General features: G+C 39.8%; 1 protein-coding gene across 15 annotated transcripts in view; it reads left to right on the top strand.

Annotated features, from left to right (window-relative positions):
• zbtb20 (zinc finger and BTB domain containing 20) overlaps nt 1-27827 on the top strand; it is a 332916-nt gene that overhangs the window by 235773 nt on the left and 69316 nt on the right. For 3 of the 15 annotated variants that reach the window (XM_078559807.1, XM_078559804.1, XM_078559802.1), the window contains one exon: nt 2753-2925. The exons of the other annotated variants lie outside the window; for them this stretch is intronic. The gene's annotated coding sequence lies outside the window, so the exon portion shown is untranslated. The remainder of the gene's footprint in view (nt 1-2752; nt 2926-27827) is intronic. 15 annotated transcript variants of the gene reach the window in all.

Genomic DNA, 27827 nt, shown 5'->3' with positions numbered 1-27827 from the left:
GTGGGATGTGCTCCAGATTCAATTCTTAACCATCTATTTAGTTCAGTATAAAGCATGCTGTATACGTGTTTTCTACAGAGGAGATATTTTTGGTTAGAAGGCTGTGTTTAACACAAGGGTTTATGGTGATTAAATACTTATTTAAACATTACAAGGTTACTTGGCATTAGAATGAATATAACAAAAGAAATGGTTGCTTGTAAAAGTTTGAGAAAATATTATGTGTAGTATGTGGTGTTCCCGCTAGGTCTTTTGATATCCTGCTGAAGAGCAATACTGATAATTCAGATTGATACTAATGTCTCAATGGGCCGCTTGAGCAACATTGTGTGTCAAAGAGCATGCAGCCCCATATCCCTAAAGTATTTTGAATCAGATGCATACCACTCACCTAGATAAGCAAAAATGCATGAGTACATAACAAAAATCACTGGAAATCAGATATGTGACCTTTATGTTTTGTTCAATCTACTTTCCTCTTATAAATGGTTACTATAGATCTGTACCTTAATTTTTAATCCATGTGCATGTCCCTAAGCTTTCCTAGTCTTTTATTATTGGAGATTCATGTTAAAATTGAAAGCATAAGACTCCGGGATGCTTCTGACCTTGATTTTGAAAGAAATGTATTGTTGTTCACCTTGGTAGGAAGAATCAAAAGGCAGACTATTATTTAAATGGAGAGAGACTCCAAAAGAGTGCAGCATAGAGGGATCTGGGTGTTCTTGTGCATGAAACACAAAAAGTTAGCATGCAGGTGCAGTAAGTAATTAAGAAGCCAAATGGAATTTTGGCCTATATTGCTAGGGGGTTGGAGTTTAAAAATAGGGAAGTCTTGGAGTATTGTGTACAGTTTTGGTCCCCATGTTTAAGAAAGGATATACTAGCACTGGAGGCAGTTCAGAAGAGATTTACTAGGCTGATTTCTGGGATGAAGGGGTTGACTTATCAAGAATGGCGAAACAGGTTAGGCCTTTATTCATTAGAGTTTAGAAGAATATGGGGTGCTTTTATTGGAACGTACAAGATTCTGAGGGGGCTTGACAGGGTTGATGTTGAAAAGATGTTTCCACTAGCGGGGGAATCTCAAACTAAGGGCACAGTTACAGAAGATGGGGACACTTATTTAAAACTGAGATGCGAAGGAATTTCTTCTCTCAAAGGGTAGTGAATGTTTGGAATTCTCTACCCCAGAGAGTTGTGAAGGCTAGATCACTAGAAGTATTTAAAGAGGAGGTAGATAGATTTTTGAAATATCAGGGAGTTGAGGGCTGGCACAAATGAGGAGTTGAGGCCGGGGGCAGATCAGCCATGATCTTATTGAATGGTGGGACAAGCTTGAGGGGCCGAATGGCCTACTCCTGTTCCTATTTCTTATGTTCTTATGTTTTTTTTAATACACGTTGATGTTTTAAAAGCGAGAAGATTAGTTAGATATGAAGAATACTTGAGCATTTTCAAAAGCAAAATACTGCAGATGCTGGAAATCTGAGATAAAAACAAAAAATGCTGGAAATACTTAGCAGGCCTGGAGCATCTGTGGAGAGAGAAACAGAATTAAAATTTCAGATTGAAGACCTTTCATCAAAAGTGAAAAAGTTGGTGATGTACTTGTTATATTAACTCAGTTTCTCTCTCCAAGGATGTTGCCTGATGATCTGAGTATTTCCAGCATTTTCGGTTTTCATTACTAGTGCATTTTGTTTTCCAATCCCACAGTAGTGGGATCACAAATGCCAAAGTTTGAATACTGTATGGTGTAAACTGGAAAGGTTGTTAATCCATTGTGTGAAAGGAAAAGTAGTTATTTTTCTAAGGAATCATTAACCAACTGTACATGTTTTTATAGAATAGAGGATGAGGAGGAGTGAGAATTGAAGTGAGATTGCTTATCAAAACAAATTAGCAAGTTCAGGGAGTGATCCTAATATGAACAATGTTATCGTCTTTGTAGAGGCTCATCTAAAACTGGATGCCGCCATTACATTTCTGTTGCAAGGAAATTTAAAAGCAAGTTGAACATTAACAAAATCAGAGTTGTATTTTGCTTTATTATAGAAAATTACATTTTTGAAGGAGTGAAAAATATTTAAAATCCAAAGTATTCGATTCAAAGCGTGTGTTCACAGTGGTTTTTAAATGTTTTGCTCCTGGTGGTGCTGTATTACTTGTGTTCTGATACAGATAGGCGTTTAATTTTGCAGAAGATTGTATTGCCAAAGCGCTGCCATACTGAGCTGGATTTAGTGGTAGTAATAACTGTGAAACTGTCAGCATTCACCATCATTACTCCTTTGAAACTGACAGCTACGTCTGGAGTTTTCCAATGCACATTTAAATGTGGAAATACAGAAATGCTGTCAGTGATTCTATGCTTTCTCACAGGGTGTGATGTTGAGGTCCCCCAGAATGCAGTGCAATCAATCAATCAATAAACTAAAGAAACTTGCCTGTTTAAACTATTAGTCTCACTGTAAAAATCCTTGGAAAAAGTTACACCTTGTTGAATGAAGTGGGTTTTTGGTGCTGTACCCAGTTCATAATTGTCACTAAACAGCCTCATTGTAAGAGAAAAATTATTTACATGGTTTTGAAATGTCAGATTTCTACATTATAATGAATGCGTTTAAATAACTTTGGTATTTCAGCTTCTAACTTAATCCATGTGTATGTCCCAACCATTTATTTCTGTCTTTTGTAAGTTTTAATTAAAATGAAAATTTTAGTGCTTTTTTTACTTCCCGTTTTGCAGTCTGTGAGAATACTTCCATGTGATTGGCTACCTACCCTGCTTGATGACATCATTGTTGCTGGACACCTGGAGGTTCTCTTGAATTGGCAGCAGATTCAAGCTGATATCAGAAAAGGGAAATCCATGTCACACAGATCACAAGATCTTGTGGGCTTCTTTCTTCAATACCAGCAGTAAGTGCTGTTGGTTTACCACTGACTGTGAAATCCAGGCTATTTTAAATGAGAGTTCCATATCTTGAAGAAAAGTGCCTTGTTGCCATTACCAGATCTATACTTTCAGGTTGTGGATCAGTAATATCTGCACTTTAAAAACTATTACAGGATTAGTCCAAAAGTTTCAACTTCTGAACAAAGAAGGTTCATCTGTTACCCTCTGCTGGTCTTTCTCAAAAGCTGCATTGTCATTTAAAGTTAAGGCTTTATTTATTTCCTTTAATCTTATTAGATTTTAACTGAATTGACTAAAATCCAAAAGTCTTAATTGTGTTACCTGCATTTAATTATTTTAAAATTATATTTTTTTGGCATTCAGCCTTGCTGTTGCCACAGTCTTCCGCAATAGCTCAGCCAGCACAGAGTTTATTTTTTTACTTGGAGGGTCACTGAAAAATCCTTCAGATTTGATTGTTTCTCTGCTACACAGCTAATTAAACTGGGGATGATTAACCTGACTTGCGGTGTCGCTCTTGATTCAGTATTACGTGGACTGTGTGTAGATTACAGCATGGTACACTGATGTGCATTGTGTCTGGTTTTGAAACTGCAGACTGACCCAATACCTCTTGGGAGTATTGATAGAGTAGAGCAGCACATGGAAAAAAAGAGCAGGGGGATGGGGATCAATACCAGTCCCAAGGAGCACTGAAGCCATTTTTCAGGAATACTGTGTCAGAAGAAAAGGGAAAAAAATCAACAAAAGACTTACAGCTGGATTTGATGAATTTGAGGGAAATGGTCCTTGTCTCGGAAACCAACACTTGGCTTATTAATATGCACAGCAGGTAGACGCCAGCTAAACATGTGGTATGTCGCAACTAAAATTGAAATGGCTGTGGGGGTGGTGTGTAATGTCTTTGTGATCAGACTTAGAGTTCACCTGAGTGTGTCTAGCAGGTGGCTATGTTGAGAATAAAAGTACCCGCTTTTGTTGAAATGTAATAATTATGTACTATATATAAGCAGATGTTTAATTTTTGTAGCCTAGTACTGGGTAATATGTGGATTGTTGCCAAGCTAGAAAGACAGAAGTATTTAACATTTGTTCCAGTGATCAGTGCAAAGCAGTGTATGTATCTGCTGCACAGCCATGATGTAAGCTGATAGCTGGCTGTATTGAATTCTTTCTGTGGTGACCTGCGTACAACGTACATATATAAAAAGCTCTTTGACCAAGAGTACACTGGGTCTTTCATCTTAACCAAACTAGTTGGCTCTTGGCTCAGCTTCCTGCAGTATTGAATATCATATGACTTTATAACTTGAGCTTGTTTGTACAGAAGTGCTTAATTTGATTTTAAAGGATTTTGCTCAAGCAAAATGAAATGTTGTACCAGTATAGTTAGTAAAATACAAAGCAGATATCACCATGTTTTTAAAAATACTATTTGAAAGGGTCCAAAAAATAAATGTTATTCTTTTTACTAAGGGCTGTATGCATTTAACCCAAAAATATAACTCCCCTGGTGTCTATGTGTAGATCATAAGTGTGTCTGATTGCTACTGATAGTTTTAATATCTCACTGACTGAGTAAGCATTAAAAGTGTTTGATGAATCCAACATCAGCTAGCTTCAGATTTCAGAGAAACGTGGCTTTGGGTGCTAATAAAGTAAAATTATTGATTACCAGTTTCCTATTTGTTTATTAAATCACTATCTCTACGAAATTCATAGTTTTATGATGCATTTAGCTTAGGGAATTGCTTATAATGACACAATTAGTTTTAAATGTCATCCTGATTTTAGCAAAAAGGTTTGACTCATTATGACATGATTAATTTAGTAACCTCTCTGGAATTATATAGACTGATACTAAACCAATTTTCAATACTTTGCTTTCTCTAAAAAAAATTTCAAAATATTATTTAAAGTATAGTATATGTTTTAGAAATTGTACAAGACAATGCAAGCTTTAATTAATTACTCCTGTGAACACTGGAGCAACTTTTTTGTATATAAACAAAAAAGTGTTCTATTATTTAATGTGGATATGCCGAGATAATTTTAGTTCTACATATGTTTTAACTTATAAATATATTAAAATGTCACATTACTGTGTACCTAAAAGAATGAATACTATTTAGCTCTTTTCGAGACACTGTTGCACAGCCCTATGTAATGTTAGCACAAGGTTACCTTCCAGAGATTTCTCCCCTTTCTTGCTTTCTGCTGATGGGAAGCAATAAGTTGTGATTTTGTCACAACACTCAAAATGAATGTTTAAAAAGTCTGGCAATACTTTGAATAGCTTGATTTACTTTGATATTTTTATAAAGCCAATAGAGAAAACCTTGCTAAACAAAATGTCACTCACAAAGAATTGAACACTTTTAAAATTCACGTTCACTATCTTCTACTTGTGCACCTATTTTGTTTGCCCATTATTACTTTGTTGCAACTATTAATGTAATCTTAATGAGTAATCTAATGTAAAATTAATAAATGTAAAGAAAATTAATTATGAATCGGTAGCCTTTTACATGTATGAAGGTATGAATGATGCTTAGAATTTAATCTAGTCTTGCAATGAATTCATGGACCTGTCCAGTTTGCTATTTTGTCATCATTGATAATGACAAAGAAACTCAGAAATCATATAATTCCAGAAAATGGCATCTCTTTTGCTTTTCATATCATGGATCCTTATAGAGTCGATCTTATTTCTTTATTATAAAAATATATGTATCATTGTATCTTTGTGTAATGTAAAATATTGACAAAGACTTGGTCAGTTACTTACAGCTTTCCCTCATGGGTGTTAGGAACATGAAGAAATGTCATAGAAAAACAAAAGAGCAATTGTCTTAAAGTCAAATACATAGGTATCAATGGCAGTGGGATGTACATTTTGTATTTACTTTCCTGTTATTTATAGTCTTCTGAGTTTACATAAATTTTGGAGCCAATCACCTAGTTAGTGATTAAACTTGTTCTATGCTGTCTATCCCAGACATTTATGGTTTAGTTCTTAATGTAGAAAAATTGGACATTAAACTATTCACTTGAGGATTAAATGACCTGAAGGTCCTTTGGGGAAATAGGGCCAAAGCAGCCCTTTTAAACTTGTCAGCACTTGTAATATTAGAGAATATTTTAAAACCAGATAATCTTTAATGTATATTCTGCCACAGGCAAGCTTACTTATCCATCCAATGTTGGCCTCTGGGAGCTGTTGCCAAGTATATTCATTTTGCAGAGCCCCTCTCTGATTTGATGAATGTACATCAACGGGTTGAGCTAGTTATGCCTGACTCGTCCATGTTGATTTTAGCTTGGCTTTACAATTGGCTGAAGAAATGTGTTTTCAGCCAATGAAAGCTGTATTTTTGGAAGCTGCTCCCACCTTTGAAATGGATTTGGAAGCCAGGAGGAAGAGGAACCTACACAAACATAGAAAAGGATTAAAACATTTAGACAAGTGAAATAAAGGTTTTTTTTCTTTTAAACGGGGAAAGAGAATAGGAGAGAAATTGTATAATGCATTTGGTGTTTAAAGTTTGTTTATTTTTACATAGAATTGTGATTGGGTGTCTTTGCAGTTGAAGTTAATAAAATAGTATATCTACTAATATTTAAGTAGCTATGATATTGCTTAATTCATAATATATGGCTTGAAAAGTACTTGATCAAAGTGTGAGCAGGCAAAGGGTTAAAATTGTTTTACAGCTTCCAAGGTCTTCAATAATGCCAAATGGTCAGAATAGCCAATATTGAATATTCCAATTACTAATATCATTATACTCATTATAACAAAATAGAACATGAAATCTCAGCAACTTGGTGAAACAACATTAATTATTTTATTATATATATCTCTCATAATTATATACATTTATAAGTTTTTTATACTGATGAGACATTTGAAATGATGTTTGAACCAATTTTTAAAAATTTGGCCTCAGCAGTCCTTGGAGCTCAGCTGGAGAATGGAGTGCAGGAGTGATGTAATGCCCTGGAAGGTCTTTTCCACAGTAGCCTACAAAGTCAATATGGCAACTGTTTAAGCTTCCATATCAACAAGGTGAACTAGCATAGTAGCCCTATGAGCTTGCATAGAAATTGTCATGAGGGATTCCATTGCAGTGTTGATGGATGTGACCACTTTGGACAGAATGGTCTGCACACCTTACACATAGCCTTGAGACAACTTGGCATTGACATACTCAGAAGTCTCTTCACACCTGCAGTCTTGAGTAGATGCCTGGAGGTGCCGCCAAGAGTAGAATGAAGTATAGCCTCATCTCCACTCCTGTACTATGGGAAACTTGCTGCTTACTAGGTCCTCCATTCAGCCATGTGTGGAGTGGCTTGTTTCTCTGCCTCTACAGCCAGAATGCACCTCTGCTTTAAGAACTGCTCACTTCCTTTTAGCGACATTTCTATAATTGGACTCCTGATATCACACTCCGATAAGCATGCAGTCTCCACTTTCTAATTCATTTTACCTAACTCTGGTTTATTGTTTGTATCTGTATGTCAACAACTTCCTGGCTTCAACATACTGACTTTTATTCTGTCTCTGAATCTTGGTGTCTCCAGCTTTCTTTTTCTTTGCCCCTCTGCTTTTATACATTTCTCAATTTTCTCTGTTTCTAACTAGAGCCACAAGCATATCTAAAAATAACGTCTGTAGTATTGCAGGATAGGTGGTGGGGGTGGGTGGCAGTGGAGATGGAGGAAGGTCCCTGCTGCTTGGAGAATGCAAATGTTTGGACCAAGAAGGAAGGGGAAAGACAACTGGGCATAAAATCACAGCTCCAGCTATAGAGTAAGATAGTGATCAAGAGGTGCTAAGGCCACACGTTTAGTAGCTACCAATGGGGATTGTCGCAACATGTGGCTGTCACTACTGAAAATCACATTGGGCAGCAGCAGGAAAGTACTTTTTTTTATTCGCGAATGTTGTGCATTTTCTGCAGATCGCCGTCTGATGTAACTGCATGGTGTTATTCAGCAAGCGTGCAGCTAGCTGGGGTTTGCTCTGAGCAGCAAACCGTTACTCTTCCACTTGCCCATTGACATTCTACAGAGTTTTGCACAGCAAGTTATCATCAGCCAAACATCAAAAAGCACAAGACCCTCAACAGGGAACTGCAACCTCATAGAGTAACAGAATGGTTACAGCAGAAAAGGAGACTATTTGGCCAGTTGAGTTCATGCCAGCTCTCTGCAAGAGCAGCTCAGCTAGTACCACTCCCTGCCTTTTCCCTATATCCCTGCAATCTTTCCTAACCAAGTAATTATCCAATTCCCTTTTGAAAGCCACGATTGAATCGGCAACTACCACCCTTTCAGACCATGCAGTCCAGATTGTAACCATTCGCTGAGTAAAAATGTTTTTCCCTTGTTTTGTCTTTAGATCTTTTGCCAATCACTTCAAACTTCTGTCCTCTGGTTTTTGACCTTTCTTCCAGTAACAGTTTCTCTTTATGTACCCCTCATGGTTTTGAACATCTCTATCAGGTCTCAACTTCAGCTTTCAGGAGAACAATCCCAGTTTCTCCAATCTATCCACATAACTGAAATTCCTCATTCCAGGAACCATTCTCCTAAAACTTTTCTGCACCCTCTCTAATGAATTCACATCCTTCCCAAAGTGTGCACCCAGAATTGAGCACAATGCTCCAGTTGAGGCGAAACCAGAGTTTTGTAAAGGTGTTCTATGTTTTCCTTGCTTTTGCACTCTGTACCTTTATTTATAGAGCACAGGATCCTGTATGCCTTTTTAACCACTTTCTCAACCTGCCCTGCCACCTTTTGCACACATACTGCCAGCTGTCTCTGTTCCTGCATCCCCTTTAGTTTTTATTGCTGCTCCTCATTCTTCCTACCAAAATGTATCACTTCTCTGCATTAAATTACATCTGCCGTAAGTACCTGCCTGACCCACTAGCTAGTCTGTCCTCTTGAAGTTTACCACTCTACTCCTCACAGTTCATTATCCTTCCAAGTTATGTGTTATTTGCAAATTTTGAAATTGTGTTCTGCACACCCAAGTCTAGGACATTAATATAGATCAAGAAAAGTAGTAGTCCTAGTACCGACCCCTGGAGAACCCCGCTGTATATCGTTCTCCGCTCTGAAAAACAACCGTTTGCCACTATTCTCTGGGCTGAATTTTCCCCCTCCCGTTGAGGGGGAAGTTGATAGGCGGGCGCGCTTCCGATCGGCACCCCCGATTGGAGGTGCAGCGCCATTTTACGTGGGCAGGCTAATTAAGGCCCGCCCAGCATGACGTCTGCAGGGAAGCGCTATGTGCTTCCTGTGTGGGCAGGGGGGAGTGGAAAGCCTAAAATCAAGAGTGCACTCTTTCGTGCATGCACATGAAAGAGCGCACTCATCCCCCTGAGGTTAAATGCTGCCTCAGGGAGATCGCCTCTACTTTCAAAAATATTAAAAATAGAAGAAGAAAAAAATCCCCTTACAATGACACATGAGTTGGGACATGTTCATAATTTCCAAAAAAAACTTTATTAAAATTTTTAAAACCCTACATGAAACCTCATCCCACCCGTGGATGAGGTTTCATGTTTTTTCTACTTTCCGCCGGGGCTCCTGGCCTGCCCGCCAACCATAAGGTTGGACGTCAGGTCCACTAATTACTTTAATTGATCTGTCAATGGCCTCAATTGGCCATTGACAGGTTGGCTGACACGCAGCTGATATTGCTGCGCCCCTGCCTTCCTGAAAATTCCGCCCGACGTCACCGCGCGTCATTTTACTTGTCGGCGAGCGGGACCTGCTACTGCTCGCCGATGGTAAAATCCTGCCCTCTATTTCTGTCACATTGTATCCACCACTTTGCCTTTTACTCCAAGGGCTTTGGCTTTGCTGACAAGCCTGTTATGTGGCACTTTATCAAAAGCCTTTTGGAAGTCCATATACATCAAATCAGACCCATTCCCTCATTTTAAAAAAACTTGATCTAGTTAATTAAACACAATATACCTTTAACAAAATGCAGTGGCTTTCTCTAATCCACTCTTGCCCACATGAGTGTTGATTTTGTCCCAGATTACTAAGGTTAAACTGATTGGCCTATAGTTGCTCGGTTTATCCTCACACTTTCTTGAACAAGGGTGTACATTTGCAATCCTCCAGTCTGCTGGAGCCACCCCTGCCCCACATCTAAGAATGATTGGAAGTGCCTCTCCTATTTGCCCGTTTACTTCGTGCAGCATTCTCTGATGCATCCGATCTGGTCCTGGTGACTTATCAACTTTAAGTATAGCTAACCTTTCTAGTGCCTCCACATTATCATTTTTTAGCCCATCCATTGTCTCTACCTCCTCGCTCACTATGGCATTGGCAACATCCTCCTATTTCTTGCTAAAGACAGATGCAAAGTATTCATTTAGTAGTTAAGTCATCTCTTCTTCCTTTTTGCGTGAAAACCATTCCAGGTCCCCACTCCTCCTTTTACTATGTAAATTACCTCAAAAAAAACTTTTGAATTCTCTTTTATGATAGCTGCCAGTTTCTTCACACACACTCACTTTGCTTCTCTCTTTTTTTCCCCATCCCCTCTGAACTCTTTACATTCAACCTGATTCTCACTTATATTAACAACCTGACATCTGGCATGTACCCCATTTTTTAGCTTCATTTTTCTCTGCACTTCTTTCACCATCCAGGAAGCTCTGGCTTTGGTTCCTCATGATGGTTGAGGTACACCATTAATTAAAAAATAGTCTATTTGTATAGTTTTGCCTGTCAATCTCTGATTCCTGTTTAGTCAAGAAAGGTCCTTCCTCAACCCACTGAAATTGGCCCTCCTCCAATTAAGTATCTTTACTCTAGATTGCTCCTTATCCGTTTTCATATCTTTTCTAAACTTTATGATACAATGATCACTGTTCCCTAAATGTTCCCCTATAAACTTTTAATCCACTTGACTTATTTTATTACCTACTCCCTGCCTCGCTGTTTATACCTGCGAGAACAGGGTGAGCAGCTGTGTGTCTCCTTAACCAATCCGATTGAAGAACTATAGAATGGTCACAGCATAAAAGGGGGGGTCATTCAGCTTCTCATGTCCATGCCAGTTCTCTGCAAGAGCAACTCAGCTATAGTTCCACTCCCATGCCTTTTCCCCTGAACGTTGAGATTTCTTTTTCGTCAGCTAATTTTCTGATTCCCTGTTAAAAATCATAATTGAATCTGCCTTCACCACACTCGGGCAGTGCATTCCAGATCCTAACCACTCACTGCATAAAAATGTTTTTCCTTATGTTGCCTTGGCTCTTTTGCCATTCACTTTACATCATTGTCCTCTGGTTTTCGACTCTCCCAACAATAAGAATAGTTTCTCCCTATCTACTCTGTCCAGCCCCTTCGTGATTTTGAAAACCTCTATCAAATCTCCTCTAAACCTTCTCTAAGGAGAACTCCCCCAGCTTCTCCAATCTGTCCATGGTAACTGAAGTTTCTCATCGCTGGAACCATTCTTGTAAACCTCTTCTGCACCCTCTCTAATGCTTTCACATCCTTCTGAAATTATAGTGCCCGAATTGGACAGCGATTTGTAAAGGCTCACCATAACTTCCTTGTTTTTGTACTCTCTGCTTCCATTTACAAAGCCCATGTTAATGAGCGGAGCAGAGTCTGAACCAAAACATCAGCTAGAATATTGAATTCAATGCCAAATCAAGTACATAAATCCAAATAAAAGGAGAGAAAGGTTGGATTAAGAGGTTGAGATAAAAGAGACAGAATGAAAAAGGGAGGGAAAAGTCCAACAATAATTAAGAGCTGAAGGAATGAAACTGAAAACTTGTGAAAGTTCATTTTCAATGCCAGAGATGTTAAGACTTATCATGCTGTAGAAAGGAGTATTTGGGGAGATGGTGGCATAGTAATCCAGAGGTCAAGTTAATACACGGATTCAATTCCCACCACAGTAGCTGATGAAATTTAAATTCAATTAATAAATGTGGAATATAAAGCTAGTCTCAGTAATGGTGACCATGCAACTATCAGCGATTGTTGTTTTAAAAAAAAACAACCTGGTTCATTAAATATCCTTTAGGGAGGAAATCACCACCCGGTGTGGCCAACATGTGACTCCAGACCCACAACAATGGGGTTAACTCTTAACTGCCCTCTGAAATGGCCTAGCAAACCACTCAGCTCAAGGACAAATCTGCATGGGCAACAAATGCTAGCCCTGCCAGAGATGCCCACATCCCATGAAAAAATAAAAAATTCAGACTGTAAAGGATATGTCCTAACTTATTTTGTAGTTTAATTCATACCTATGAGTTAAGTCCAACAAATTCATGCCTTGCAATATATTTCAATGCCAAGTTTCTCACTGATTTTGGGGAGGCTTTTGGAGGTTCAGGGCATTTCATACAAGTTCCTGATTCTCATAGTTGGCTGAACACATATAATTGCCAGAAATTGCTGTCCAATTTCCACCTAAATAGTGGTGCATTCTATTAGTGTCTCTGTTACTTTTATAGCAAAATCCAGCCCATTTTGTTCCACAAGAATTCAGGTTATATGGTTACAAAAACATATTATTGGATTCAAAAATCGAGTTTAAGACCAAAGGCTTGAAAAGACAGCGTATCTTCATATTCACAGATTAGTCATGCTCTACAGGGAAGGAGGTTCCACCATAGTGATCAGATATTCTATTTCTTTAAAATACTTGTAATTAACAATGCTACTATTCCACCTATCCATCTGTGATATTACTGGTCTAAAGTAGTCAAGTCCACAGATTTCTTTGATCTGAACTTTAGATCTGTTTATGATGATGGTGCTGTTAACAAGGAGATTGAACTGTATTTGTCAATAAAACCTCAGGTTATGCAATGTTTTTGAAAACTTTAATTTAAAAAACAAGGGAAGTGAGCACAGGTTTTGTCTGTGGCAGTGTTAATATTCTATTGTCGTCTATGCTGTCAGTAGATAATTGTACTGTATAAAATGAGATTTCTTTCCAACTATTTTCAATTCTGATTTTTTAAAGTAATTTGAATATGACAGTTAATATTTGAATAGTCCTACAAAATAATTGCATTTACACTAATGCATTAATAGCTAATGCTACAGTAACTGTTTACGACTGCATATTTGGCTTTCATCTTGTTTCAATTAGCAAGTTTTTTTTTACATCCCCTCACTTGGTACACCTCTTATTAGCACTGTTTCATAAATATCTGTTCCGTGGGTGACTCAGGAGGGAATTGAGGAGGACCCACTGTCAAAGAACGGAATAGCCCCAAACATTACATTGCTGTAGTGTTTCCATCCCTCCCTCCTCCTCAAACCTAAAAAAAAAGAGAAAGAGGCAGTGCCTTCAGGAGTGCACCTGACCTGCGAGGGACACTCTTCTGAAAGTAAATTTTAAAGAAAAGCAGCTGATTGGTGAGTAAATCCTGGGAGCAGACTCGGAGGGAGGAGCACCGGAGCGGTGTGTATAAATCTAGCTTACCTTGGGGATTTGCGGCCTTGTCTCCAGGGAGCAGACTTGGAGGGAGGAGCACCGGAGCGGTGAGTATAAATCTAGCTTACCTCGGGGATTCGCGGCCTTGTCTCTAGGGAGCAGACTTGGAGGGAGGAGCACTGGAGCGGTGACCTCGGGGCACAGAGTAACTGAAGCCAAAACTGAAAAAGTGACGTCACAGGAAAGCTGTGACCTGATTGGTTAGTAGGAAATCTGCACCAAATTTGGAAAAAAAAAACCACTGCAAAGCTAATTAATCAATTAATTATCTAAGTAGAGATGGCTGGGCAGGCGATGTGCTGTAGCTGTATGATGTGGGAGCTGGCAGATCCCATTACGAGCCGCAATGACCATATCTGCAGCAAGTGTTGGTTGCTGGAGGAACTCCGGCTCAGAATTGCTGAGCTGGAGTCCGAGCTCCAGACGCTGCAGCACATCCGGGAGGGGGAGTGTTACCTGGATGCTTTGTATCGGGAGGCGGTCACACCCGGTAGATTAAGTACCTCAAGTCTGGTCAGTGGTCAGGGTCAGCAGGGTGTGACTGCAAGTGAGGCAGGTAGAGGGATCCTGTGTTCAGGAACAGAGGAGCCTCAGCTCTTGACCTTGTCCAACAGGTACGAGGTACTTGCTCCCTGTGTGGATGAGGAAGAGGGCTGTAGGGAGGATGAGCCAGCAGACCACGGCACCGTGGCACAGGAGGCCATTCAAGAGGGGGGAGCAAAAAGACAAGTGGTAGTTGTAGGGGATTGTATAATTAGGGGAATTGATAGCTTCCTTTGTAAGCAGGATCGAGAGTCCCGCATGGTATGTTGCCTGCCCGGTGCCAGGGTGAGGGACATCTCTGACCGGCTTGAAAGGATATTGGAGAGGGAGGGGGAGGATCCAGTTGTTGTAGTCCACGTCGGGAGAAATAACATAGGTAAGACTAGGAAAGAGGACCTGTTTGGGGATTATCAGGAACTAGGAACTAAATTAAAGCACAGATCATCAAGGGTTATAATCTCCGGATTACTACCCGAGCCACGTGCAAATTGGCATAGGGACGCGAGAATAAGGGAAGTAAACACGTGGCTAAAGGAGTGGTGCGGGAAAGAGGGGTTCCATTTCGTGGGGCACTGGCATCAGTATTGGAACAGGAGGGATCTGTACCGTTGGGATGGTCTCCACCTGAACCGATCTGCGACCAATATTCTAGCGAAAAGGGTAAATAGGGTGGTCAACAGGACTTTAAACTAGAAAGTGGGAGGGAAGGGAAGGGTAAAACTCCAAGAAGTATGACTAATGGGAAACAAAGCAGTAGGTTAGCGTGTGGGGGGGTGGATTCAACTTCATCGAAAATTATGAAAAAACGGAAAAGAAAGGAGAGCCCAGGAGAGGCTATTAAAGTCTCCAGAACACAAAATAGGACAGAGTGTTTGGAAAGGGCTAGGAATCTAACTTCAAGCACATCAGATAAAGGGACGACAATGAAAAAGGGGACAGGAAATACTGGACTGAAGGTGTTGTAGCTGAATGCACGCAGTATACAAAATAAGGTAAATGAGCTTGTGGCGCAGATTGAAATTGACATGTATGATGTGGTGGACATTACGGAGACATGGCTGCAAGGGGATCAGGACTGGGAGCTAAATATCCAAGGATATACATCCTATCGAAAAGATAAGCAGGTTGGCAGAGGGGGTGGGGTTGCTTTGTTAGTAAGAAATGAAATTAAATCGATAGCAAGAAATGATGTAGGGTCAGATGATGTAGAATCTGTGTGGGTAGAGTTGAGGAACCGCAAAGGTAAAAAAAACATAATGGGAATTATGTACAGGCCAGATTTGATAAGGGAGCTTAAGGTAAAGGAACCCTTAGGAGGAAGTGACCATAATATGATAGAATTTACCCTGCAATTTGAGAGGAAAAAGCTGGAATCAGATGTAATGATATTACAGTTGAATAAAGGCAACTACAGAGGCATGAGGGAGGAGCTGGCCAGAATTGACTGGGAGAGGAGCCTAGCAGGAAAGACAGTGGAACAGCAATGGCAGGAGTTTCTGGGAGTAATTTGGGAGACACAGCAAAAATTCATCCCTAGGAAGAAGAAGCATACTAAAGGGAGGACAAGGTAACCATGGCTGACAAAGGAAGTCAGGGACAGCATAAAAGCTAAAGAGAAAGCATACAATGCGGCGAAGAGCAGTGGGAAACCAGGGGATTGAGAAGCCTATGAAGACCAACAGAGGACAACTAAAAAAGAAATGAGGGAGAAGATTAAATATGAGGGTAAACTAGCCAGTAATATAAAAGAATATTGCAAGAGTTTTTTTAGATATATAAAGGGTAAGAGAGAGGCAAAAGTGGACATTGGGCCGCTGGAAAATGACGCTGGAGGAGTAGTAGTGGGGAACAAAGAAATGGCGGAGAAACTGAATAGGTACTTTGCGTCAGTCTTCACAGTGGAAGACACGAGTGACATCCCCGAAGTTCAAGAGAGTCGGGGGGCAGAGGTGAGTATGGTGGCCATTACCAAGGAGAAGGTGTTAGGAAAACTGAAAGGTCTGAAGGTGGATAAATCACCTGGACCAGATGGATTACACCCCAGAGTTCTGAAGGAGATAGCTGAAGAGATAGTGGAGGCATAAGTGGTGATCTTTCAGGAATCACTGGAGTCAGGGAGGGTCCCAGAGGACTGGAAAATCGCTAATGTAACCCCCCCTGTTTAAGAAGGGAGTGAGGCAAAAGACGGGAAATTACAGGCCGATTAGCCTGACCTCGGTCGTTGGTAAGATTTTAGAGTCCATTATTAAGGATGAGAGTTCAGAATACTTGGAAGTGCATGGTAAAATAGGGCAAAGTCAGCATGGTTTCATCAAGGGGAGGTCATGCCTGACAAATCTGTTAGAATTCTTTGAGGAGGTAACGAGTAGGTTAAACAAAGGAGAGCCAATGGATGTTTCTACTTGGACTTCCAGAAGGCCTTTGACAAGGTGCCGCACAGGAGGCTGCTCAGTAAGATAAGAGCCCATGCTGTTAGAGGCAAGGTACTAGCATGGATAGAAGATTGGCTGTCTGGCAGGAGGCAGAGAGTGTGGATAAGGGGGTCCTTCTCAGGATGGCGGCCGGTGACTAGTGGAGTTCCGCAGGGGTCAGTGTTGGGACCACAACTTTTCACTTTATACATTGATGATCTAGATGAAGGAACTGAGGGCATCCTGGCTAGGTTTGCAGATGATACAAAGATAGGTGGAGGGACAGGTAGTATTGAGGAGGCGGGAAGGCTGCAGAAGGATTTGGACAGGTTAGGAGAATGGGCAAAGAAGTGGCAGATGGAATACAACGTGGGGAAGTGTGAGGTAATGCACTTTGGTAGGAAGAATAGAGGCATAGACTATTTTCTAAATGGGGAGAGAATTCAGAAATCTGGAGTGCAAAGGGACTTGGAAGTCCTAGTCCAGGATTCTCTTAAGGTTAACTTGCAGGTTGAGTCGGTAGTTAGGAAGGCAAATGCAATGTTGGCATTTATTTCGAGAGGACTAGAATATAAAAGCAGGGATGTGCTGCTGAGGCTTTATAAGGCTCTGGTCAGACAACATTGAGAATATTGTGAGCAATTTTGGGCCCCGTATCTCAGGAAGGATGTGCTGGCCCTGGAGAGGGTCCAGAGGAGGTTCACGAGAATAATCCCAGGAATGAAAGGCTTAACATATGAGGAACATTTGAGGACTCTGGGTCTATACTCGATGGAACTTAGAAGGATGAGGGGGCATCTGATGGAAACTTACAGAATACTGAAAGGCCTGGATAGAGTGGATGTGGGGAAGATGTTTCCATTAGTAGGAGAGACTAGGACCCGAGGGCACAGCCTCAGAGTAAAGGGAAGACTTTTTAGAACAGAGATGAGGAGAATCTTCTTTAGCCAGAGAGTGGTGAATCTGTGGAATTCATTGCCACAGAAGGTTGTGGAGGCCAGGTCATTGAGTGTATTTAAGACCGAGATAGATAGGTTCTTGATTGGTAAGGGGATCAAAGGTTACGGGGAGAAGGCAGGAGAATGGGGTTGAGAAACCTATCAGCCATAATTGAATGGCGGAGCAGACTCGATGGGCCGAATGGCCTAATTTCTGCTCCTATGCTTTATGGTATGGTATTTTGCTCGGTTTGTTTTTGCTCATAGGAGATTCACTACCTAGTTCTACAAGTTGGTGTGTGATTTAAGAAAATGAAAATCCAGAATATAAATCATTCTGGTGTATTGGATGGCATGCTGTTCTTGTGTCTCGTGTTTTGCTTACAGGGAAAAAATAAATTGTTGTACCAGTGTATAATATTTCTGTAGTTAGAGTTCATTAAAAAGTGCATGGATGTGACTTATGGAGTTGTTTCAATTGGTGGTTAAAGACAAAAAATCTAATTGTTTAAAACAAATTTTTGACAAAAAATCTAATTGTTTAAAACTGTTAGGATTTTGTTCCTTTCACTGTTTGTTCCTTTCATATTGTTAATATCTATTAAGTTTTGCTTAAATCAAACTTTTGACCATTTCTCTTGGTCAATTTTTTAAAAATTGACAACATAATATTCTATGATGAAAACACTTCTCCAATTTATTACATCGTTGTTGATCGGTACTAAGAAATTATTCCTTTTGGAATGGAATCTTGACTAAAAATGTTTTTGTTCAGTATATTGTTTGTAGTAAAAATACCTTTTATATTAGGGTGCTTAATAATGATTTTTCTGGTGTGTGCAACCATGCATAGATGCATTGTATAGTATGCTCACAATACAGTGTTATATCCACCATCTTGCATTAATGACTTTATCTAAAGAAATGATGGTTAGTTGACTTGATAAATGTCTTCCATCTCTTAGTATAGAAAGAAGATCTTCCATTCAATGACTTTACAATCAGTGAATTACTTTTGAAATTTTCATTTCCATGTCGTTTGGATACTGCAAAGTCCAAGAAACAAAATGAGATAAATGACTAGTGCATCTGCTTTTTTAAAATTCATTCATGGGATGTGGGCTTCGCTGGCTGGGCCAGCATTTATTATCCATCCCTAGTTGCCCATTAGAAGGTGGTGGTGAGCTGCCTTCTTGAACCGCTGCAGTTCATGTGGTTTGGGTACACCCATAGTGATGTTAAAAGGGAGTTCCATGACTTCGACACATTGAGTTAAGATGAATGTTGGCCAGGACACTGGGAGTACTTGGTGCTGTTCTTTTGAACAGTGCCATGGGATACTTATGTCCACCTAAACAGGCAGTTAGGCCACAGTTTAAAATCGCAACCAAAAGATAGTACTCCTGACATTGCAGCACTCCCTCCATACTGTTTTGAAATCTCAGTCTATATTATATTCAAGTACCTGAAGTGGCTTGGAATTTCAGTCCAGAAGAACACAGTCTATGGAATAAAGGAAGTTGAGATCGAGCAATGTTAAATTGATATCCATGATTTTCTTTTTGTTTGCTTCTGGGAATTATTTCTGGGATTTCTTTCTGTGTTGTTATTTCTCTTCCTCAGGGCCCAGCACAGCACAAGTTGTATACAGGCAGTTGGCTTGAATGTTTATTGGTTCTGTCTCTTTCCAAACTTAAAGAACATTTAGTTCGCAAAATATAGACAATAGTATTTAGTTTCTCCTGCATTTCCCTTATCACTTTTGTTTCAATTCTCCTTCAGTAACTGCAATGTTGTAGGTCATTTGTAAATAAACAACCATGCCTTGAAGATACAATGACTAAATAAGAAACTAACCTTTTCAGAATACTATAATTTCCATAACTGTACTTATTTTTGGGGGACTTGTGCACAAATGTAATCAACAAATGGAGATTCCAATACAAAGCCCTAAGAGACAAAGACCGAATAGTTTACGGGATAAAGAGTTTGCAAAGTGAATAATCAAGCTGAGTTTTAAAAAAATATATACACACAAAAACGATGATAAAGAAAGAATTGCATTTATTTAGTGCCTTTTACAACCTTAGGACGTATCTAATCATTCAAAACCAGTTAAATGATTTTTGAAATGTAGCCACTGTTGTAAATATTCCAGTAAATGAATGAATTTATTCATCCCTTGCCACATTACTTATGTATTTTTATTATTTACGTCAGCCTTGCAAACACCTTTACCTTTATTGTTCAGTCATGTGGTCTGATTTGGAATACCCTGCACTATTTTCAGTAAACGTGGTTATATTAAACTATATAGCAAATACAATTGCAGTGAAACATAAATAGATAGGGAAATAATGAAATTGCATGACAAAATATCTCAAATATATTTTGCAGATAGCCATTTAGTGTTAATCTAATATGACCTACAAAGAGGCACAACTCACATCTACATTTTTAATGTGCCCTCCTGGTAAGTGCTATGTTGCAAACATTTGCCACCACTATATCAGTGTGAAAACCAGTACACCACTTTCCTCTCATTAATATCCTACTCACTCTACAAAGATTTTAAGAACTTTCTTTAAATTGTAAAGTTTATGTCCAATTACCAGCCTAATACAGTATTTTTAGTCTGTATTACTATTTTAAGTATTCTGTTGTGCAAATTAGATTATTTAAGATATAGATGCCCAGCATAAAAATAATTTAACATGTTTTTATTCACTATGTTTACATTAACTTAGGTTTAGGGACAGAATCTTTGCCTGATATGGGGGCAAGAGCAGAGGTGGGTGGGTGGGTAATTTCGGTGTGCTGTTTTGCTGGCACCGTGCTGTGCCCAAGGCATTTTCCTGGAGGCGGGATTGGATGCAGGAGCACTATCTGCCCTCAAGCACTGGGTAACAAATTGAAGTCAGTTAAAGGCCAATTAAGACCAATTATCAGAGACTGATTTGAATTTTCCAGTCAGCCTATGGGCACCTAGCAGCATTGGGAACAAGCCAGCTGCCTGAAGGCAGCCTCTTTGCGGCAGACTTAGAGTGCCAATGCTCCAGGGTACCTTTGAGGCCCTCCTTGTCTACCTGGCCACAGCTGCACATACCTGTTGAGGGATTTCCCCTTCACAATGTGACCGAGTAGCTTTGACCATTTTTTAATTTGAAGTTGTTAAAGTTGCTGAGTGGGCGCATCAAGATGAGCTCTCTCTTCCTTGCCTACAACAACAGGCTGCAGTTCCTTCTGTGCTGCAGGGCCTTTTATGGCCCTCCAGCTTCAAGAGCCCATCCGCCATCCTTAATTGACAGTAAGCACACCCTCTGACCACTAATTGGCCAGTCAAGAGAAAATGACTGATGGGTGATTGTTCCCAACATGATGTGAGGTCAGGACCCCCATTTGAACCTGACATAGGGATCCCTACCCAAAATGCATAATCCTGCCCTATATTAGTTGAGTTCTATAGCTAAATCACCTGTATCAATATGTTAATAAAAGGGCAAACAATAGTTGCATTTTATATGTAATTTTATGCTATGTAACAAACAAGAATGGAATTAGGGTATAAGAAAAATTGGTTGCTTAAAGGAATCTAAAACTTTTTTAAAGTGAAAAAATGCATTATTGAAGCTGTTACAGTACTTCTCTACTTCTCCAGAAGTATTTGGATGTGCACTTGTGATGCCATGGAATACAAGGCCATGGGCCTAGTGCTGAAAAATGAGATTAGAATAGTTAAGTACTTGTTTGACCGGCACTGACTTGATGGGCCGAAGGGCCTTTTTCTGTGCTGTCGATCTCTATGACTCTTTTGAACAATAACCTGCTCTGAAATCTAACATCCAGCACATTTTGAGCTTTAAATGTTAGTCTTATCTAGCATTACTGTAATACATATCTGAAACCCTAAAGAAAAAGTTGAATTTGTTAGCTATTTTAAAAAAAAAAGCAGCCAACACTACATGTTCTAATGCAATTGTATTTGCAATATGTTTTAATACAACCATTCTTATCGAAAATGGCATTTTGATTCAGACCGCATGGCTGAATGGTGTGATGACCTTTGACCTGGAGGCAGTACAGTAATGCCTATGTAAGTGATAAAAGTACAGAAGTTACATTGCCAAGAATGAATAAATTCATTCATTCTCTGGAATATATTTATCATTCTTAAGCAGAAAAATTGCTTTCTGAAATGTTTCTACTGTAATGTTGCATGCCAATCAAATTTGAACTAAACATATGCTGAGCTAACATAAATTAGTTTTCTTTTCAGAACTTATTTGGTAATTTATTACCTAAAATGTTAATACTGAGTTCTTTCAGGCATTTTTCAGTGTTTTCATTGTTGGACTATATCCAAATTAATGTTTCATCTTCATACTTGGGTCAGTTGAAATACAATTCAATTCTGTCAAATAATTGGGACATGCAGAGATAAATTTATTAAGCTATATCCAGCGCTGTGGAATCCTGAGAAATTCATTTGGCTTATTTACTTTTTTTTATCTTTAGATGACATTGTTCCCTCTGCGTTTTTCCATCCCCTTCTGCGTTAATTCCATCCCCTTCCCTATACCATGGTCTCAGGCTGAGCCAGGCCTAATATTGATCTTGAGCTTAGCTTCTGACCCCATTTCCTCGCCATCACAAAGACCAATTACTTCCGTTACCATAAGACTGCCAATCTCTGCCCCAGCCTCAGCTTATCCTTCTGCTGAGCCCCCGTTGATGCTTTTGTTATTTCCTGGCCAGCCTCCCATCTTTTTAGAGAAAGACAGAGTTAAGAGTCCATATGACTCTTCTTCAACACTAAAGAGAAGTAAAAATGTGGTGAAATATATACTGTTTAAAGGGGGTGGGACAGGTGAAGATGGATAGAAGGCCAGTGATCGGTGGAGGCAAAGGAGAGATTGCAAAAGATGTCATAAACAAAAGGTTGAAGGGGTGTTGATGCTGGTGATACCTGTCTCACCCCCTTAAACAGTATATATTTCACCACATTTTTACTTCTCTTTAGTTCTGAAGAAGAGTCATACGAACTCAAAACGTTAACTCTGTCTTTCTCTCCACAGATGCTTCAGACCTGCTCTGAGTTTTTCCAGTAATTTTTGTTTTTGTTTCAGATTTCCAGCATCCACAGTATTTTGCTTTATCCCATCTTTTTAGCTTTTTTGAGCCCATCCAAAACTGAGATCACAAAAGTGGTAAGTGAACTCGGAGGACAGAAGGCAAGATGAGTTAGGATGCAGGTTGACCTTGCTGAGTGCAGTGGCTGAGGGAGGAAGTAAGTGAGAATATCTCAGTGAAATACTTGCCATGGAATCTGGTGTGCAGTAGAGGACAAGGATTTTAAAGGAAGGATCAGAAGTTTGGGAAGTGCTCAAAGGAGGAGAAAGTGTAAGAGGAGTAAGGGACGGATGAAGGTGAGTTTTAGTGTTGAGGGCCACTGCAGTTTGGGCAAAGCAGGTGGTGAAAGGAATAGCCAAGTAGGTAGACTTCAGTAAGGGGAAAGGTGTCATCAAACATTTATTAAGTTTCTGTCAAGGCTATGATGTGAACACTATCATTCATAAAAAGGTTATGGAAGGCGAAGGCCTTAATTGCAAGGGAATAGACATACAGGGGAGGGCAGCAATTCTTGAACCACTGGCAGAGTCCACTGTAAAGAATTGAGCAAGATGGAAAGAAGATGGGTACAAATAGTACCCAGCGAGGGAGGTCAACCAAAGAACCAGATAGGATAGTTGTTGTAAGGGGCAGCAATAAGTGTCTCAATGGGATATTTGGAGAATCCTGAGAGAGGCGAAGGCCCCGAAGGGGTTTATCAAAGAGGGACTCGAGCCTCAGAAGGTGGCAGGAGAAGAATGAGAAAGGGTTGTGGTAGGGATTTGGAGGGTGGGGGAAAGGGTGAGAAACAAAAGGAAACATGAGTGGGTAACAGACAGTGAAGGAGACAGGAGCAAAGGACCCATAAGGAATAATGAGAAGAGAAATAAAAAGGGAATTAGAAGAAATGGACTCTGGCCCAGAGAGGCAACTAAAAATGCTTTTGAGTGGACTTAGAGAATATTCAAGTTACATAGGCATAGTAAAGATTAGGATAGATATGTTCTGGTTGTAAATGGAGGTCAATAAGAAAGAGTCAGAAGTTAAAGTCAGAGGTCTCATGTTGGGGTGAAATTGACATGTTGATAGGCTGGGTCCAACTTGGAGAACCAAGGAACTGATGTCCAGGTTTAGTGACATGTGGAGGGCAAATGAGTCCAAGAGCTGTTTCAGGAGCAGATTATTAGATGGCACACTGCCTCAGATGTGGAAAACGGAGAGCGGAGCAGGCATAGAGAATCAACCTTAAGCCAGCATGAGGTTGATCCAGGAGTCTGGCATAGATGATTGGCGACTTTAACGGATTAGTGTATCATTGAAGGTACATCAGCAACAATGCGGAAAGGAGCAGAGCAAAGGCTATCTGGCAGCAGAGCTAGAGCAGAATGGGAGCAAACAGAAATGTAATGTCTTCAGGGCAACTAGGAATGGTCAACACTGGCTTCTCAGGCTGAGAACAAAAATAAATCAAACTTTGCTGTTTCTCTTAAGTCAGGAGGCTCTTGTTTGGACCTAGGGCTAGATTGAAGAAAATGATTCTGGTCTCCCCAATATTTAAATGGAGGAAATGTATGCTTATCCAGTACTGGATATCAGACAAGCAGTGTGACAAATTAGAGACAGTGGAAGGGTGGAGAGTGGTAGTGGTGAAGTATGTCGTCAGCATACACCTGCTTTCTAATGATGTCATTGAGGGACAGCATGTAGAAGGGATAAATGAGGTTGGTGGGTGGGGGGGGTAATCAAGAATGGATATCTGGGAAATCAGGAGCTCATGGTGCAGGATAGATCTCAGATTTGAAGTCAAGCGACCTGACAGCACAGGTGCAGGATTACCAGAGAGAGCTGGTGGAGAGTAATTAGTGTACCAGATCTTATGTGATGGACATTGCCAAAAGGCAGCATACAAATAAGGAAAAAGAGGGAGAAGCAAGGGATGGATATTTGAGAAATCAGGAAATTATGATGCAGGAGTGGAAAGAGATGCCATTGGTAGATATGTTGTGGCTGTGATTGGATAGGCAAGAATGAAAGTGAGGGCAGTTGGATAATGGAGGAGAGGCACTGGAGTAAGATAGTGTGTTCAACAAGTTGAAGTCACAGAATCTTTAGTTTTGCAGCTGTGGAAAGGATGCAAGCTAGACTGGAGGTTTTAAATTGGAAGCTGGGACAGAGATGGGCACATCTGGAAAGCAACATGTTAAAGGGACTTAAAATGGGAAAGGAGGTTGCAGCTGCTAGCATAGTTAGTGAGCACAGAATGATCAAAAGTGGTAGTTTAAGGAAAGAATGATGACGTCTGTTTTGACGGTGTGGGGATGGGAAAGTAGAGACGGTACTGAGGAAGAGGAATTTTTCACACTTTAGGCTAACATGGGAATTGGAACGGGAAGTTTGGTGGTCAGAGATTTCTTAGGTTTGGAGTTGAGCAAGCAGAAGTTAGATGGAATCAACAAGGTGAGGGAAGAACCAGGACTGAGTTCAGGACTGGAGCAGCAGTGAATTGGGAGTATTTTGCATAAAAGGCAGGGGAAAGAGAGAAACAGCTGATCTAGCTGAATGGATGGTTTCCAACTTGGCAATGAAGAAATTCATAAGTTCTATGTGCTTGTTAGTAGAAATGAGGGTGAAAGTGGCAGGAGAGAGAGATTTAAGGGGCCCTCCCCCAACCCCCAACTCATTCACACGTCTTGTTGCTTCTAGACTTGACCATTCTAATACACCTCTGGTCGACCTCCCATTTTCCACCCTCTAAGTTTGAGGTCAGTCAAAAGTCTGCCTGTTTCCTAACTCACAGCAAGTCCCATTTACCCATCACCCCTGGGCTCACCGACCTATGTGGCTTCCAGATAAGCAATGCCTCAATTTTAAAATCCCCATCCTTGTTTTCCAATCTCGACATAGCCTTGCCTCTCCATATCTCTAACTTCCTTCAGCCCTCAGATATTGGCACTCCTCCAATTCAGGCCTCTTGGGCACCCCTGATTTTAATTGCTTTGCCATTAGTGGCCATGCCTTCAGCTACCAAGGCCTTAAGCTCTGGAATTCTTTCCTTAAGCCTCTCCACCTTTTTTACCTCTCTTTTCTCCTTTAAGATGTTCCTTAAAACCTATTTTTTTGACGAAGCTTTTGGTTTTCTGCTCTAATGTTCTTATATGGCTCATTGTCAGATTTTGTTTGGTAACGCTTCTATGAAATGCTTTGGGATGTTTTGGTACATTAAAGATGCAACATAAATCGAAGTGTAGTTGTTGATACTGTTGGATAAGCCTTAATTATCTCTAGTTAAACATTAAGAAGACAGAATTCATCATGAAGAACCCCATTCATAAAGTTCACTCCCTCACCACCACATCCATTCCCCTTCCCTTCACTCTTACTGTTTATTTGCAACCTTGTCTCCCCACCACACAGCCTATTTGCCACAAACTTCCATCCTTACCTTTGTCATTTCAGACTGGACTATTCCAGTGCTCTTTTCCCTGCCCATCTATTCTCCATTCTTCGTAAATTTCAAGTCATCCAAAAGTCTGTCCTCTGCACCATATCCCATACCATTTACTGCTCACCCATCACTATTAGTGGCCACACTGTCAGGCCTGTAAACTACGCTCACTAATCCCTCTGCCATGTTTCCTTTCTCCATGCTTTCAAAATTTTCTTTCAAATCTTTTCTCTATGGGATTTCATTCGTCTTTTACTGATTTTTTTTTTCTGCTTAGCGTCATTCTTTTCCTCTACCATGTAAAGCATTCCAACTTCTTCCTCATGTGAATCTACATTTTTGTTGTTGATGCAAGATAAACAGGTGACCAGACTTAAGGAGCAAAGGATGGCATTGGTTGCGTAAAATGTTTATATTCTGATGGACACATGTTTGAATGTGCTGCGAGTAGTACGGTAGCAAAATACTGCGGATGCTGGAAATCTAAAATAAAAACAGCAAATGCTGGAAATGCTCAGCAGGTCTGACAGTATCTCTGGAGAGAGAAATATTTCCATATTCCATTTGAGAGTGACATACTTCAGCCTCAAACAAGAATCTTAAACTTAAACAAAGCCATTTACATAGGTATGAGGAGAGAGCTGGCTAAGGTTGATTAGGCAAATAGACTAAAAGGTGGTAAATAAACAGTAGGAAACATTTAAAGAAACAATTCATAATGTTCAACACAAATACATTCCATTTAAAATAAAAACTCAGCAAGAAATATCTATCCATGGCTTACTAGGGAATTTAAGGATGGTATTGGATTAAAAGAAAAGGCTTATAATGTTGCAAAGGGTAGCAGTAAGCCAAGGATTGGGAGAATTTTTAAAACCAGCAAAGGGCAACTAAAAAGTTGATTAAAAAGAAAAAAAAAAAGCATATGAGCGTAAAGTAGCCGGGAATTTAAAAAGATATTGTAAGAGCTTTTACAAGTATATAAAAAGGAGGAGAGTAGCTAAAGTATACATTGGTCCCTAATAGGCAGTGACAGGAGAAATTATTGAGTGGAATGATGAAACGGCAGAGACATTGAACAAATATTTTGTGTGTGTCTTCACAATAGAAAACACAATTACATACCAGAAATAGAGGATAACCAAGGAGTGAGTAAATAAGAGTGAAGAACTTTTGGTAATTAATATCAGCAGAGAAAATGCATTGGAGAAACATAGGGACTAAAAACCAATATATCCCTAGGACCTGATAGCCTTTATCCTCTAAAAGAGTTAGCTGCAGAGATGGTCGATACACTGGTTATGAATTGCCAAGGTTGAGATGGGCAGATTTTTGGTGACTCAGCGATATGGGATGCGAGCGAGAAAATGTAGTTGAGGCAAGATATCAGCTGTGATCGTATTGAATGGCAAGTCGGAATGGGGCCATTTTGTCTATTCCTGCTTTTATTTCTTCGGTTCTTGCATCCTTAGAAATTGAGTTAACATTTCTGGCATGACCTTGGAATGGTCATAGATCTGAAACATAACTCTCTCTTTCTCTCCACAGATGCTACCAGACCAGCTGAGTTTTTTCAGTATTTTCTGTTATTTAATTTTTGAGCAGTACAGTATTTGCTATCTTAAATAATACCAATGGATCTCCTTGGCGGACTCTGAAATCAATCCACCTGATCTCACTCTTTTCACCTTTTCTCTGGATAAGGTAGAGTGACTGATACGGAAAACCTGTCAATATAGTGATCACGTACAATGGGATAGTATGAGGCATAGATAGACTGATATTAGTAATTCAACAAAACTAAGGAATTTAAACATTAACATTATTCTGCAATATTACATGTATGTATCTGTATAAAATTGCTGTTTTCAAAGAAGGAACCCAATCATTAATTAAATGCAAAAAAAAGCAAAGTAATTTTATATGAACATGCAAATATTCACACCCTAATACC

Source organism: Cetorhinus maximus, chromosome 16, assembly GCF_964194155.1.
Source record: "Cetorhinus maximus chromosome 16, sCetMax3.hap1.1, whole genome shotgun sequence".
Lineage (NCBI taxonomy): Eukaryota > Metazoa > Chordata > Chondrichthyes > Lamniformes > Cetorhinidae > Cetorhinus > Cetorhinus maximus.
This window is presented reverse-complemented; position numbering and strand designations above follow the sequence as displayed.